Genomic DNA, 15,508 nt, shown 5'->3' with positions numbered 1-15,508 from the left:
TTGTGTTGTCTGTGAAGCACACTATTACTCCTCACAGTGAAATCTACAAAATAGGCTTGGGATATTCTGGCTGGTCTTTATGCAAGTCGCAGTGAGGCAAAATTTGCATTGTTGCGTAAAGAGCTAGAGTCAAAGATTATGCATGAGGAAGATGATAAGGACACTTTCCATACTGGTGTCAAGGATATATGAGCAACTTATTCTGCAAGCAAAGTCATTTCTGAGAGTTCCCTTGTGCAGACTGTTCTTAATGCTTTGCCAGATTCTTACTAGACTTTTGCTAGTACTTGGAGACTCATGACTCAAGGAAATCTAGAAGTTGTCACTTTGATGCTTTATGCACATTGTTGTTGCAAGAGTCACTTTCCAAAAAAACCAAGACTAGACAATGTGAAGTTGAACATGCCTTTATTGCTGCTCAAAGAAAAGGTGGTAACAGCATTGTAGCCACTTCTCATGGCTCTTCTACAGTAATAAATCATATGTTCCTAATGCTTCTACTGGGAGCAATTCGTCTAGGAATTATGGTGATAAGGGACAAATGAAGATGCATTTCCATTATTGTAAGCTAATGATCACTTGATCAAGCAGTGTCCTAAGTTGAAGACAACAGACGCTAAGAAGAAAGAGGTTGGTTACACTACAAATGTAGCTATTGTTGAGTCTTCAGTGAAAGGAGACTGTCATGCTGATGTTGATGCAGAATGGTCTTTTAGTGCAAAGTGCACTTATGATCCTACTGTCCATGATGCATGCATGTTAGTTGCTATAGATTCACATGTGTAGTATTTTGACAGTGTTGCTATAAAGCACATCACCTCAAATCGTGATTTGTTTACCTCTCTTGAGTCTTGTCCCTCATGGGCATTCAGTCACTTGTGCCAACAATGTCTCTTATCCGGTTCAGAGAGTTGGAAAGATTGTGCTTACTGCTGCAACAAATGACAATTCTTTCACACTTGTTGATGCATTGTATGTACCTAGGATCAAGAAGAATCTTTTTTTTGTATCTGCACTTGCTAGACTTGGACTTGTAGTCAAATTTGTGGATGACACATGTACAGACAAATTTGTGGATGACACATGTGCAAACAATTCATGGTTATGGTTGAATATGTCTCAAAATGTACTATGGGCACCCTCCGTTCATATTGAGGGGGGGAGTATATGTCTCATGAATTTAATGCATTCTAACTAGTCGTGGGATAAAACACCATTTTTCCAAGGCAATAGGTCACTGACGAAAATGGCATGATGTATGGTCAAAAGTCAAGCTTTGCCACACTCGTTTTGGCTTGAGGCCATCATGTGTGCCAGTTATGTACTAAATAGGTGTCCTACGAAAGCTTTGCAGTCTATGACTCCATATGAAGCATGGCATGATAAAAAGCCTTCTATTGAGCACATGCGTGTCTTTGGCTATTTGGCATATGCTTTAGTGCCACAAATGCAGCACAGGAAATTGGATGATAAGGCTCTCAAATGTTTTTTTTTTTGTTATAGTGCTGAAATCAATGATTACAGGTTGTATTATCTGCAAAAAAAAGTGTACCTTGGTCTTACGGGAAGTTGTGTTTGTGGAAGATTCTGTTCAGCCCTTGTTGTCATGTACTAGAGACAGTAATGTAAGCTCACATGACATTTATGACACTTTGTTGCCTCTTTCCAGTGGTGAAAGTTTGAATGTAAATTCCCAATGAGGCAAATGTACAACCTATGGGGGGTCTTGAAAATGTTATAGATCAGCCTATTACTAATGCAGATGTACATGATGTACTTGATGAGGGAAGGACTGAGAATGAGCAAGCTAGAGGTATGCCAAAATGGATGGTGCATATTTTGTGTGACAGTAAATTGGACGCACCTTTGTTTAGCCGTACTCGTTCAAGTTCTCACCATGCATCTTATGCATCATATTGTTATGCTTTGGCTATGTCTAGCTTATGTGATGTTGAGGAACCTCTATCTTTTGATGAAGCACATAATTCAAAAAATTGGATAGCTGCCATGCAATCTGAATATAATGTACTTACAGAAAATGACACATGGACTTTATGTGATTTTCCTCCTTGAAAAAGGCCATTGGTACGAAGTGGGTTTACAACTTGAAACGCAAGCTGGATGGTGAGATTGATTGCTATAAGGCTCAACTTGTTGCAAAGGGTCGTGCAGAAAAAAAAAGGCATAGATTATGAAGAGGCTTTTGCTGTCACTTGTCGTATGACTATTATACATTTTCTACATGCATTGGCAGCTCATTTTGATTGGGATGTACATCAGTCAAACATTGTTAGTGCTTTCTTGAATGTTGATATATTTGAGGAAGTTTATGTAACGTAGCCTTGCGGTTTTGTCAAAAAAGGACAAGAGGATAAAGTGTGCAAATGTAAGAAAGCTTTGTATGGGTTGAAGCAATCTCCTCATGCTTGAGAAGGCTGGCACTCATTTGGTCAAACGAGGCGTTCGTAAAACGGTCCACAACAAAAAGCACATTGTATGTAGAGCATGAGGGTGATGTCCTTCTCATGGTGGTTCTTTATGTAGATGATTTGTTGATCACTAGACCAAATGAGAGACATATTATTGAATTTAAGGCTGATTTGATGAAAGATCTGGGGCTATTGCATCATTACTTGGGTATACAGTTTAAGCAGTGTGATGGTGGTATTGCCTTGTGTCAAACAAGTTATATAGAGACATTGCTATGTAAGTTTGGACTTGAGGATTGCAAACCTATTGCCACTCCCATGGAACAGGTTTGAAATTGAGTCTTCATGATTCTGGTGATCCTGCCAATGTCACTCTTTACCAAACTATTGTTGGCTACCTTATTTATGTATGCAACACAAGGCCGGTTATTTCTTTTCGGACTCAGATTGGGCTGGTTTTTTTGACACACGAGTGTCCACGAGTGGTTTTTGTTTCATGCTCGACAGTTCATGCATATCATGTTTGAGCAAGAAATAAGCTACTATGGCCACTTCTACTTGTGAGTCTGAGTACAGGGCAGTCTTCACATCTACAATTGAGTGTGTATGGCTCAGACACCTCATGGCTAATTTGGGTGTTGGACAGGACACTGCCAACACTATCTACACTGACAGTCAGAGCGCATTGGCAATTGTGAGGAACCCAATTTTTTAAGTTTGCACAAATCACATTGAGGTGAATTACCACTATGTCATGGAGAGGCTCTCAGTATGAGAGATCAGCTTAGCTTATGTGCCAACACAGGACAACCTTGCAGATTCTTTCACAAAGGCATTGTCTCATGAGAAGTTTGAAGCTTTTCGCAAAGCTTTGGGCTTGCTCCCCTTTATGGACTGATCATGTCCTCAGGGCATGGCACTTCCCTATACTCTATGTGCCAGCTCTCGTTCACCGCATCACTCCTAGGGGGGATTTGTTACCATATACATTTGGTAGTGATGTGTGTGAACACACTTAGAATCGCCGGGGCATTTTTTCCCTCACTAGGAGGTTTTTCCCCCCGAAAACATTGTATATACGCCCATTATTCTAGGGCTATCTTATCTTTCCATTGCACACTAAGTGATACACTCTCTGTTTTGTACCTTGAGCTTCCTTCGTCTTCTCCAAGAGGTGTGTGTTTTCCTGCAACCCTAATTCAAACATCAACAACATTGAGCTCGTCAATTTTCACACTGCTCTTAGGAGGTGCAAAACTTATGATAATGGCTTAACGCTTCTCTCTTTGCAACAAATGGCAATCCTTTTTCATGTGTCTCTTCTTGTGACAATGGTAGCATTCATTGTTCCGTGTGTCATGTCCACTACTCTTACTATGTGCGTTCTTGAAATCTTAAGAATGACCGCAACTATGACTACGACCTCTCTGCCTGTGATTGTTTCTCTGGCTACTTCCACTTTCCATATATGAATCACGGTGTCCACTAGTGTCAAAAGACTAATGTTGAATCTCTTTTGTGAGCAAAGCACTAGTAACATCACTGATAGCAAGCTTTCCTTAAGGACGGAGTTACTAATAGCAGTGTTAAATGTATCCCATGATGTAGACAAAGAACATAACAAGAAAATGGCTTTCATTTAACCATCAAAATCAAGGAGTTGAGGTCTTGAGGGAGCTTTTGAAGGAAGCTTTGCAGGAAGCTTTTTCAAGATTTTTGCTCAACTGAGCAATTTAAAAAAAAAGCTCGCTTCGCTCTAAAATCAGTTTTTGGAGCGAGCTTTTTGTCTTAATCCCTCAATCTCTCTCTCTCTCTCTCTCTCTCTCTCTCTCTCTCTCTCTCTCTCTCTCTCTCTCTCTCTCTCTCTCTCTCTCTCTCTCTCTCTCGAGAAAATACCATTTTCTATGGGCTCTTTCATATATGTGCAATATTCAAAGTACAATTTAAAATAATGATACAAGATTACCTGCTATAGAAGTATAAAATTAAACCTTCACCTATGCTCATCTAGTCTAAAAGCCAACCAAAAACTTGACAAAAGGAGATACTCGCTCAACAAGAATTAAAAACACACAAATAGGAAGCTTTTACTCTTCAAGCATGTACAACTTTACTGGGAGTCCATGCTCTCAACCATGGCCTTTTATCGACTTTGCAACTAAGCCTCTTCACACCTTGCATAAATTGTCCCTTGTTGAATTGGATTGCATCCCTCGCACCCTCGGTACTTGCCTCATCTCTTCCGATGTTGGAATACAAAAATGCATTCACCTCTATGCTGCCATTTTTTGCTAGCTTAAGTATATCTTTTAGCTTGTCGACAACGTCACTCATGAGCGGCCACAATCTTGCTGATTTGTTCAAGCATTGAATTGCTAATGCAAGAATTCTCTCTATTTGTGTCAAAGAAAACCTCCCTTCTAGCTTTGCATCAACAAATCTTTCAATCTTCTTTGTCCTTTAAGATAGGGCTTAATCCAATCTAGCAATTGCTGCTCATCTTTGGGCCGAGTGAGCTCCATAGACCTTCGACCCGCCAACATTTCAAGCAACATTACACCAAAACTCCACACGTCACTTTTCGATGTAAGGTGGCATGTTGCAATGTACTTTGGAGCTGCATAGCCTTGTGCCCCGACAACCACAATCGCGACATGGCTCTCTCCCAACTCTAGACCTTGCCTAGCTAAACCAAAGTCTAAACCAAAGTCCGATAGTTTTAAGGTGGTCCTTGTCCAACAATATATTGGATGTTTTGAAATCATGAAATATAACCTGAATCCCATTTATTTATTCATGCAAGTAACCGCTGATCCTCTCTCTCTCTCTCTCTCTCTCTCTCTCTCTCTCTCTCTCTCTCTCTCTCTCTCTCTCTCTCTCTCTCTCTCTCTCTCTCTCTCTCTCTCTCTCTCTCTCTCTCTCTCTCTCTCTCTCTCTCTCTGTGAGTGCTAATGCCCACTTGCACATGAGAGAGAATTTTTGAGACATTACCAGCTCACATGCAGGCTATCAAATATGAATTTGTACTCAGCAGGGCATTGAAAGGAGGGGATGGGTCATCGCAACAATGAAGGTCGTATATGTAACTTGCAGGGAGAGATGTCGTAGGGTGCAAGGTTGAGATGAAGGCTTACATGCGGTGCAACATAAGAGGCATAAGAAGAGACCCCATCTTGCAAGCTCAGCACAATGCCGAGCTGGAAGAGGAGGCTAAAAGAATTGACCTTGCTCTCCACAAGCTCCTTGAGAAGGGTGAGCCTGGCACCATGCAGGGCATCATCAAGGATGTGATGCCTGTGGCGTATTGTTTGACTCTCCCTACAGGAAGAGAAGGATATCTTCCAGCACTTAATCTTGGTTTACAGCTCGCATTGTCATCCGTGAGGGGCTTTTCAAAGTGGTTCAGGAGTTGATTGTGTGTGTGGTGTGGCAAGGAGGCGGTGGCCGAGAGATTCTTTCCATAAAGAAGCATGCCCAATACTGATCCGAGGTACATCTTTAGCCAGCGTTGGGGGAACTCGGGAGATAAGCCCACTGGCTTCTAGTACTATTGCACCTTTTTACATGTTAAGAGTGTGCATAGTCATTTTGATGCCTAAACTCAATCTGATTAGACAATGCAAGGAAAACATGTTGGGTGTCTCTTCTAGGGTCTACGTATGCTTGTTATTTGGTTTCATCCAGATCAGAGCCAAGTCCCCCCAGTGCTCAAAAAATATTAGTAATAGTTTAAGTTGACTAAATATGCATCGCACTTGGTTGCTTAAAACTTCAATCGTTTCCTGCCAACAACTACTTATGTGAGAGGAAAGTGAAGCAAATTGTGCACATCAACCTATTAATGGCAATCAAGCTACAAGTGGCATTGGGCAGAAAGAGCACAAAATGTCACTTGTAGCTTGATTGCTATTAATAGGTTGATGTGCACAAAATAGATGCTAAAAAACAATTATTAGGGATGGTACACGTATTTCGGTAAAATATCATTGAAATCCTGAAATGGGCGTGTGACTACACAATATTAAGTTTATCTTAAAGTCACTAATACGGCTCCTGCACAGGGAGACCCAGCTCTTATTAGTCAGTAGTGTTTTGTAGTCAATAGACTTTGGTTTGGAATTGTATCTGCTTGCCTAGTAACATGATGTGTGTGCCGTCCATTCAGAGAGAGAGAGAGAGAGAGAGAGAGAGAGAGAGAGAGAGGAGAGAGGAATATATACATACATACATATATGTGTGTGTGTGTGCACGTGCAGGCATGTGTGTGTGTATGTGTATGTATACATACATATATATATATATATATATATATATATATATATATATATATATATATATATATATATATATATATATATATATATATATATGTATGTATGTATGTATGTATATATACACACATAGCTTGGAGAAGACGAACGAAGCTCAAGGCACACAACTGAGAGTGTATTACTTAGTGTGCAATGGAAAGATAGATAGCCCTAGAGTGATGGGCGTATATACAATGCATGGGAGAAAAAACCTCCTAAAGAGGGAAAAAATACCCCGATGGTCCTAGTGTGTTTACACACATCACTACCACATGTATATGGTAACAAATACCCCCCTGGAGTGATGGGGTGAACTAGAGTTGGCACATGAGTAAAGGGAAGTGCCATGCCCTGAGGACATGATCAGACCACAAAGGGGAGTAAGCCCAAAGCTTTGAGGAAAGCTTTGAACTTCTCACGAGACAATGCCTTTGTGAAAAGGTCTGCAAGGTTGTCCTGTGTTGGCACATAAGACAAGTTGACCTCTCCTGCTGAGAGCCTCTCCCTGACATAGTGGTAACGCACCTCAATGTGCTTTGTGTGAGCATGAAAAACTGGGTTCCTCGCAACTGCCAATGCGCTTTGATTGTAAGTGTAGATAGTGTTGGCAGTGTCATGTTCAACACCCAAATCAGCCATAAGGCGTCTGAGCCATACAAACTCAACCGTCGTTGTGAAGACTGCCCTGTACTCAGCCTCACAACTAGAAGTAGCCACAGTAGGTTTCTTCTTGCTCAACCATGATATACATGAACTACCAAGCATGAAACAAAAACCACTTGTGGACACTTGCGTGTCACAACAACCAGTCCAATCTGAGTCCGGAAAAGCATGTAAGTCTGGCGGTAATGATCCCCCCTTGGGATAAAAAAGCCAAGATGTAAAGTGCCACTAAGGTAGCGGAAAATCCTCTTGACAGCTTGCCAATGCTTAGACCCTGGGCTATGCATAAATCTGCTGACATGGGAGATTGCAAACTGAATATCTGGCCTCGTGTTGCATACATAAATGAGGCATCCAACAACAGTTTGGTAAAGAGTGACATCAGCAGCAGGAGGAGCATCATTAAGACTCAATTTCAAACCTATTTCCATGGGAGTGGCAATAGGTTTGCAATCCTCAAGTTCAAACTTACATAGCAATGTCTTTATGTAACTTTTATGTCACAAGGTAGTACCACCATCACACTGCTTAAATTGTATACCCAAGTAATGATGCAACATGCCCAAATCTTTCAGCTTGAAAGTAGCATTCAGATCAGCCTTAAATTCATCAATATTTCTCTCATTTGGTCCAGTGATCAGCAAATCATCTACATAAAGAACCACAATGAGAAGTACATCACTCTCACGCTTTACATACAATGTGCTTTCTGTTGGATTGTTACAAAAGCCTCGTTTGACCAAATGAGTGTCAACTTTCTCATAACAGCACGAGGAGATTGCTTCAACCCATACAAAGCCTTCTTACATCTGCACACTTTGTCCTCTTGTCCTTTCATGACAAAACCGCAAGGCTGCGTTACATAAACTTCCTCAAATATGTCACCATTCAAGAAAGCAGTAACAATGTCTGATTGATGTACATCCCAACCAAAATGAGTTACCAATGCACATAGAAAACAAACATTAGTCGTACAACAAGTGGGAGCAAAAGTCTCTTCATAATCTATGCCTTTTTTATGTGCATAACCCTTTGCAACAAGTCGAGCCTTATGGCGATCGATCTCACCATCCAGCTTGCGTTTCAACTTGTAAGCCCATTTTGTACCAATGGCCTTTTTGCCAGGAAGCAAATCACATAAAGTCCAAGTGTCATTTTCTATAAGTGCATCATATTTGATTGCATGGCAGCCATCCAATTTTCTAAATTCTGTGCTTCATCAAAAGAGAGAGGTTCCTCAATATCATGTAAGCTAGACACAGCCAAAGCATAACAATCTGATGCATAAGATGCATGGCAAGATCCTGAATGAGTACGACTAGACAAAGGCGCATCCAATTTACTATCACGCAATGTATGCACCAGCCATTTTGGCATACCTCTAGCCTGCTCATTTTTAACCCTTTCCTCGTCAAGTACATCATGTACATCTACATCAGTAATAGGCTGATCTGTAATATTTTTGGAAACCCCCATAGGCTGTACATTTGCCTCATTGGAATTTACATTCGAACTTCCATCACTGAAAAGAGGCAACAAAGTGCCATAAATGGCCTGTGAGCTTACATTACTGTCTCTAGTACATAACAGCAAGGGCTGAACAGAATCTTCCACAAACACTACATCCCATGAAACCAAAATACGCTTTGTTTGCGGATGATACAACCTATAACTTTGATTTCAGCACTATAACCAACAAAAATACGTTTGACAGCCTTATCATCCAATTTTCCGCGCTGTGTTTGTGGCACCAAAACATATGCCAAACATCCAAAAACACGCATGTGCTCAATAAAAGGATTTCTATCATGCCATGCTTCATATGGAGTAATAGACTGCAAAGCTTTTGGAGGACACATGTTAAATACATAAGTGGCACACATGATGGCCTCAAGCCAAAAAGAATGCGGTAAAGCTTGACTTTTGACCATCATCGTGCCATTTCCGTAAGTGACTTGTTTTTCCTCTCAACAACACCATTTCGCTAAGGTGTATAAGGCACTGTACATTGGTGTTTTATCCCACGCCTAGCCAGAAATGCATTAAATTTATGAAACATATACTCCCCCCTCGATCAAAACGGAGGGTGCCCATAGAAATTGTTTGCACATAAAAACTTCGGACTTCACTTTAAGCAGAAATACCCATGCATGCCTGGAGTAATCATCAATGAAAGTCACGAAGTAAAGGTAATTGCCCAAGGACGGAGTTGCATGCACCCACAAACATCACTATGCACAAGCTGCAACCTACATGTGGCCCTAACTGAACCATCCTTTGGAAACTTCAAACGCTGCATCTTACCCAAAATATAGCCTTCACAACAAAACATGTTTGACAGGTGCTTCAAGAGGCGGCAAAGAAGCAACCATATCCGATTTCTGCAAACGCAGCAAACTGGCAATATTCAGATGCACAAAATGTGCATGCCAAAGTTTTGCATTTGAAATAGCCCTTGAATCTGCAACTGCATTTGCAAAATTTTGTCCACACTTGAGCTTATACAGCCCAAGGCACAAAAGGCCATATGCAACAATTTCATCACCAAAACTGAGATCATGAACTGTACATCTGCCATCCCACAAATTTGACTACAAGTCCAAGTCTAGCAAGTGCAGATACAGATAAAAGATTCTTCTTGATCCCGGGTATATAAAGTGCATCCACAAGTGTGAAAGAACTACCATTTGCAGCAGTAAGCACAATCTTTCCAACTCCCTGAACGGGATAAGAGGCATTGTTGGCACAAGTGATTGAATTCCCATGAGGGACAGACTCAACAGAGGTGAACAATTCACGATGTGAGGTAATGTGCTTTGTAGCACCACTGTTGAAATACCACACATGTGAATCTGTAGCAACTGACATGCATGCATCATGGACAACAAGATTGTAAGTGCACTCTGCACTAAAACCCCATTCTGCACCAACATCAGCATCACAGTCTCCTTTCAGAGAAGACTCAACAATGGTTGCATTTGTAGTGGAACCAGCATTTGCACTGGAACCACCGTCTTTCTTCTTAGCCTCTTTGGCCTTCAACTTAGGACACTGCTTGATCAAGTGATCATTAGCTTTACAATAATGGCAACGCATCTTCTTTTGCCGTTATTTCCAGACGAATTGTTGCCATCAGAAGCATTAGGAAGAGGTGATTTTCCACTCGCAGAGGAACCATAAGAAGTGGCTACATTGCTGTTATCACCACCCTTTCTTTGAGAAGCAATAAAAGCCTATTCAACTGCACGCTGTCTAGTCCTGTTTTTTCTGAAAAGTGACTCTTGCAACAGCAATGTCCACAATGCATCAAACTTGACAACTTCAGGATTTCCTTGGGTCATAAGTCTCCAAGTGATAGCAAAAGTCTGGTAAGAATCTAGTAAATCATCAAGAACAGTCTGCACAAGGAACTGCCTAAAATGACTTCATCTGTAGAAATAAGTTGCTCATTGATATCCTTGACACCAGCAAGGAAAGTGTCCATATCATCTTCCTCATGCATAATCTTCAATTCCAGCTCTTTATGCAGCAAAGCAATTTTAGCCTCATTGCAGCTTGCATAAAGACCTGCTAGAATATCCCAAGCCTATTTTGCAAATTTTGCTAAACAAATGTGAGGAGTAATGGTGCGCTTCACAGACAACGCAATCAATGCATGAGCTTGCGCATCCTTTACATCCCAATGAGCTTGTTCTGCCGTAGGCAAAACAACTTTAATAGCAGCAATCCTTGCAGCAAGACCTACCACATCCTCAACATCGCCTACATCCTCAAAACCACGACGTACATCGATGCCCTGCACAATATTCTAGACGCCCTTTGACACAAGAACATGCTGCATCATGTAAGCCCCCGTAGGGTAACTGTCCCCATCTAATCTGTCCTCAGCAGCAAACATCTTGAACATATCTGTGTTGTTGTCAGCCATGAAAAATGCATGCACCTGATGTGAAAACTGCCCGAAATGAGGAGAAACTGAGTGAGACCACCACGTGTTATATAGCACAACCTGCAGTAGACTGTATGGGACCTGTTATGCAGTTTCTGGTAGTGACAAAAATTCCGTACAAAATGACAAAATTACCTGTGCAGGCTTGGTTGTAGTGAAAATGGAGGCCGAAATGAGCTCGAATCAAAAATCTGCGAACGCTCGCAAAAGCTGAAAGAAATCCGAGAAAGTGAGCTGGCGTGTGTTGGAGCTGCTGGCGACTAAGCCCAAGAGGACGCAACGTGCTCTGATATCAATTGTTGGAATTAGGGTTGCAGGAAAACACACACAACTTGGAGAAGACGAAGGAAGCTCAAGGCACACAATTGAGAGTGTATTACTTAGTGTGCAATGGAAAGATAGATAGCCCTAGAGTGATGGGCGTATATACAATGCAAGGGGGGGGGAAAACCTTCTAAAGAGGGAAAAAATGCCCCGACGGTCCTAGTGTGTTCACACGCATCACTACCACATGTATATAATAACATATATATATATGTGTGTGTGTGTGTGTGTGTGTGTATGTACACACACACACACACACACACACACACACATATATATATATATATATATATATATATATATATATATAGAGAGAGAGAGAGAGAGAGAGAGAGAGAGAGCGATTATGAAAAAAATCTCACTTCAAAAAGCTCACTCCAAAAACTTATTTTGGAGCGAAGAGAGCTTTTTTTTTTTAATTGCTCAGTTGAGCAAAAATCTTGAAAAAACTTCCTCCATCCCCATCCCCGAAATTAAGCCCCTTTGAGTATGCAAGCAAAAGCACGGAACCATCTTTTTGTAGGGAGTAAAACACTCACAAAAACTCTCAAGTGCAAACCATGCATAAATCATATGCATCAAAAACTCCCACTGGAACTGTAATGGCTACCACTACCAAAGATGCTAACAAAAGTGTTGTGTCCAAAGAACCTGTGTGTTTGTAAAAATTGTATCTGAGAGCTGTCTCTGAGAATCCATCAATGGATATGCATATGCAATACCACAGAGAGCATACATAATGGCCAAACACTCAAATGGCAATCCAAATCCACTCTCAAAAAAGGCATGAAAACACTACTAATGGCAATCTGTAAGCTGTCTCTCATCATTGATGACAAATTGTCTCTCTATCTCACTCTTTACAATACTAGAGAGCATGTGAAAACCTTTAATCGATGTGAACAAAGTTGATGCAGATGTTGGGTGTCACTCCTCTATAAAAGAGGCACCTCACCCATGCATGTCAATGTCGGGGGAGAAGCCGATGTCATAAGCCAAGAAAACGGGTTGTCGATGCCAAGAATCAGAGTTTGTATGTGTCGTACTATGCACACAATCCCTTTCTTTTCCTGTCGAGGCTCCTTTCTCTTCTTCGTCGAGAGTGTGTGTATTCTAGGTCTTCAATATTGAGGTTGAGATGAAGCTATCTCTTCTCTCTTTATACTCTCTCTTCCTCTCTTACTCAACTCGAATGCACAACCTATCTTGAAAAAATGGCCTCTATGTTTTCTATTTTAGACATACTTGCACTTCAAACCAGCTAAAAAATTCTTCTACAAAGTTATAGAACTCAAAGAGATCTCTGTTTTGATTATTAAAAAAATTTGAATCTGAGTTTTGCAGATAAAGTTATGAGCAAAAAAGTGACCTGCTGTCAATCTACCCTAAACTGAGCAACCTGCTTCCCTCTCTTTTTCTTTGAGCTCACAAAATGCTCAATCTCTTTCCCCTTTTTGGCTTGTGAAGTTCAGCCCCTTGCCACCTTAATACATGAACTCTATGTGCCGAGCTCACAATGCCTCCATAGCCATGGAAGTTCCAAGCTTCAATCCATTACCCTTGTGAAGCTTGTCGAGAAGAGGGAAACATCAAGAGAGAAGTAGCGTTACAATCTTTGACTCTTATTGAAGGAGTACGAGCGTAAGTGCGACGCGAGAGAGAGTGCGAGAAGAAGAGCACGACGATATGGTGAACTCGCTCTACTGTAATGTGTAGAGCATAGTGAGTTCTTATTAGGTTTTTACAAAAGAATATGTGTACATACCTGGCGGCCCGCCCACTTACCTGGGCGACCACATTGGGCTTTATACCCCAACAACCTCCCACTTAAAGTCCAATGTGGTACTTTAAGTGTGAGAGAAGCTACTATACAAGCTAATATACAAGAGATGTAGAGAAGTGATGTACTACCCTACACCTAACTGCTTGAGAAAATGCGCAAAGCTGTCTAAGGGAAGTCCTTTTGTAAGTAGATCAACAGGATTTTCTGTGGTGTGAACTTTGACAAGCTGAAGCTGCTTATCCTCGAGCATTTCCCTGATGAAATGATACTTCACATCCACATGCTTTGTCTTTGAGTGATAAACTGGATTGCGAGCCAATTGTATAGCACTTTGACTATCACAATATAACACAGGCATCTCTTCTTTGATTCCCAAATCTGTTACTAGTCGATTAAGCCAAATTGATTCTTTGCATGCCTCTGATGCTGCAACATATTCAGCCTCTGTAGTAGACTGAGTAACACAATCTTGTAATCTAGAACGCAATGATACTGCTCCACCAGCCAATGTAAAGACATACCCTGACATAGACCTTCGGTTGTCTAAGTCACCTGCATAATCTGAGTCTGTAAAACCCTTTACACTTAGCTCCTGACTCCCATAGCATATACACATACTCTTTGTAGCTTTCAGGTATCTCAATATTCCTTTCACTGCCTCCCAATGTTTCTTGCCTGGGTTTGACATGTATCGACTTACTACTCCCACTGCAAATGCAATGTCTGGGCGAGTAGCAATCATTGCATACATCAAACTACCCACTGCAGACGCATATGGAATCTTATCCATTTCAGCCTGTTCTTCCTCAGACACGGGACAATCTTGTTTGCTAAGTTTCACATATGGTGGCAATGGAACACTCAATGCCTTTCCCTTCTCCATATTGAAACGTTGCAAAACCTTGTCAATATACTCTGTTTGAGATAACCATATCAACTTCTTTGATCTGTCTCTCTCAATGCGCATACCAAGTATATGACTTGCCTCACCCATGTCTTTCATGTCAAACGATTTTGCCATCTTTGACTTCAAAGCTGAAATTTATTCCAAGTGCTTGCCAGCAATCAACATGTCATCCACATACAAAATAAGGACCAGCCAACTACCATCCTTAGCCTTCTTTGTATATAGACAATGATCGAACTCACTACGTTTGTAGCCTTGAGAAAGCATAAACTTGTGGAATTTATGGTACCATGCCCTCGGTGATTGTTTTAAGCCATAAAGACTCTTTAACAACTGGCATACCCAATCTTCCTTGCCTTTCTCAACAAACCCTTCTGGCTTCTGCATGTAAATTTCCACATCTAAATCACCATGCAAGAACGTTGTCTTGACATCCATTTGGTGCAACACCAAATCTAATATGGCAACCAATGCAAGAAAGCATCTCAATGTAGTCATCTTGACCACCGGAGAGAAGACTTCATCAAAGTCAATGCCTTGTTCTTGCTTAAAGCCCTTGGCAACAAGCCTTGCTTTGTACTTTGGCTAACTATCATGAGTGGTGATCTTATACCTGTAAACCCATTTACAAGGTAGAGCCTTTTTGCCCTGTGGTAATTTAACTAGCTTCCATGTCTTGTTTTTATGCAGAGCTGTCATCTCTGACAGCATGGCCAATTGCCAATTCCCGAAGTCCTTCATTTGCACTGCTTCCTTGTAACATGAAGGCTCATTGCAATCAGCCAACATGACATAGTTCATAGATGGAACAAACCTTTCAGGAGGTCGCGTGACACGTCCAGATCTACGCACAATAGGTGGCTCAGGCTCAGCCACAACCTGTGGTTCCACTCTATCCTGTCCTTGCTCCTCTGGAGCCCTGACATTTTGTCTTGCACGTGCAAGTCCATCTTCTTGGAAGACAACTCTTCTAATCTCCTCAACCCTCTCTGGTTTAGAATGATATTTGGATTCATTAAAGTGAACATCATTGCTGCGAAAAACCTTTCTGGATTCGGGATCCCAAAGTCTGTACCCCATCTCACCAGAATTACCATAGCCTAGAAAGATGCACTTTCTACTCTTTGGCTCAAGTTTGTTCCT

At 41.2% G+C, this 15,508-nt stretch overlaps 1 pseudogene; it reads right to left on the bottom strand.

Annotated features, from left to right (window-relative positions):
• Window positions 1-4,523: 4,523 nt before the first annotated feature.
• Window positions 4,524-5,243, bottom strand: LOC147464620 (serine/threonine-protein kinase PCRK2 pseudogene; annotated as a pseudogene).
• Window positions 5,244-15,508: the final 10,265 nt, after the last annotated feature.

This window comes from Adiantum capillus-veneris, chromosome 1, assembly GCF_014529385.1.
Source record: "Adiantum capillus-veneris isolate H3 chromosome 1, ASM1452938v2, whole genome shotgun sequence".
Taxonomy (NCBI): domain Eukaryota; kingdom Viridiplantae; phylum Streptophyta; class Polypodiopsida; order Polypodiales; family Pteridaceae; genus Adiantum; species Adiantum capillus-veneris.
This window is presented reverse-complemented; position numbering and strand designations above follow the sequence as displayed.